This window comes from Notamacropus eugenii, chromosome 4 (genome assembly GCF_028372415.1).
Source record: "Notamacropus eugenii isolate mMacEug1 chromosome 4, mMacEug1.pri_v2, whole genome shotgun sequence".
Classification (NCBI taxonomy): domain Eukaryota; kingdom Metazoa; phylum Chordata; class Mammalia; order Diprotodontia; family Macropodidae; genus Notamacropus; species Notamacropus eugenii.
Window position 1 is genome coordinate 77,104,307 of NC_092875.1, and position 2,336 is coordinate 77,106,642.

Here is a 2,336-nt window from a genome sequence, read left to right on the forward strand (position 1 = left end):
CTCACGGCCGCACTCCTATAAACTCACTCAGACATCCAGACGCAGACTCACCGACGTCCCCTGGTAGACACAGACATACTGCCGCTAAGGCGGCACCAAGAGATGACACAGACATCCAAACACACTCACATAAGCACACCCGGGGATACACTCAGCGGCAGACTTCCCGTTTGTGGGATGGGGAAAGTGTTTGGGGGAAGGGTAGTCATCCCAAGATGGACAGGAGTGCCAGATTGGCTGGCTAGAAGATGAAGGCTCTTCCCATTGGTCCTAGACTGGGAGCCAGAGATGTGATGTTTCATTGTTTTCCTTTACTTGTTCTGTCATTCCACCCATCCATCATCTATCTATCTATCTATCTATCTATCTATCTATCTATCTATCTATCTATCTATCTATCTATCTATCTATCTATCTATCTATCTGTCTTACCTACCTACCTGTCTACCTATCAATCTGCCTACCTACCTATCTACCTATCTATCCACTCATCCATAGATGATCTATCTCACTTCCTCAGATTATTTCAGAGAGCAGACTGGAGATAATCTATTGAGGCTCAAGCCCAGGATATTAACCCTTGATCACCTGACCTCTCTGTCCCTCTTTCCCTCTAAACCTTTCTCTACTGGCTTTCAGAATGCTTATTGGTTCCTGCTCCGGTCTGATCCACTTCCATTGTCCCTCCCTTCCCCAAATACATATCCTATGCTCAAATCTTCCTGACCAAGCTACAATTAAGGGGAAAGGGCGGAGGACTTCCCATATTGGACAAGATGCTTTTAATAACAGTCTCAGTTGTTTCTTCAGAACAATGGTCATGAAACTATGAAGGTTAGTGTGAGGGGGTCTCCATTCCCCCCTTTCCCATCCTCTTTTTTCTCTACAACCCTTACTTTCCCCTACAATCCTGAATGCATCATTATACCCTCTAAGACACACCCCAAGTCTCTCTGACTTGGGTCATTTTGACAGAGAAACCAGCTAGGAGTTAGGATTCTTAAGATCCATGGGGCCCTTCCCTTCCATGCCCAGGGGAACCTGTCCATAATTCTTCCAAGTGTCTAATTATTTCCTGCCTAATGACCAGCTTTGGGGAGGGGGAATGGAGAGGAAGGGGAGGAGGCATAGAATAAATACTAATTAGTCTTCCCCAGCTGTGACATCAACCACTTTGATGTGCTGCTTCACCCTTAGCCCACACCCTTAAGGCATCCCTAAAAAGGGGAGTGGGGAGGGTGGGAGGAAACCAGAGCTGGAGGGATTCTGAGAACAGACAGAACCCCAGAGCCCTCCCAATCCTTTAAGAGGCAGCTGGGTGTAGCAGACCCCCTGGATCTAGGGTTAGGAGGTTTTTGTCATCACTGTTCAGCAGGGTCAGTTGTGTCTAGCTCTTGGTGACCTCAACAAATCCCAGTTTGAGTATGGCCTAGCTGTGTGACCTTGGCAAAAGCATTCCACCCCACTTTCCTCCTTACCTCAACTTCCTCAGTAGTCAAACGGAGACAATCGGAACTGGACACTAAGGGATTCATCTATGCATGAATAAGGAGGTAATAATTGCTCTGTACTCTACCTTGGTCTTATCACAATTGCAATATTGCTTTCTGTTTGAGGCATTGCATTTTAGGAAGGCTTTTGGTAAGAGGGAAAATGTGCAGAGGAAGGCGACTAAGATGGGGAAGGGCTGAAGTTCCTGCAGCATGAGAAGTAGCTGAAGGATCAGAGGAAACTTAGCTTACAGAAGACTTTGAGTCAGTGTGGCATGGTGGGAAAAGGCCTGTATTTGAATGCCCACTCTCCTCCTTACTACCTGTGTGACCTAGGACATGCCACTCTTCTCTGGGTTTGGACTTCCTCAGCTGCAAAACTACTAGAAAGCTTTACTAGAAAGCTTCTAAGGTTCTCTTGCAGATCGACATAGAGGAATATAAGAACATGGCAACTTCAAACGTTGTAAAAGCTGTTGTGTTGAATGGAGACTCCATTGGAACATAGGCTCATTGAAAGCTGGAAGTGTTTCACATTAATCTTAGTATTACTAGATATGGAGTATACAGTGTCTTGCAGAAGCTAAGAGAAGAGAGAGAGAAAGAGAGAGAGAGAGTAGAGAGGGAAAGAGAGAGAGGAGAGGGGTAGAGGGAGAGAGAGAAACAGAAAGAAAAAGAGATAGAGAGATGGATAGATAAAGATAAAGCATTTATTAAGTGCTTATTATATACCAGGAACTATGCTAAGCACTGGGAATAAAAAAATATACAGACAGTCCCTGCCCTCAAAGAGCTTACATTGTAAAGAAGGAAAATGTAGCTAAAGAGGTGGATGGGGCAAGGTCA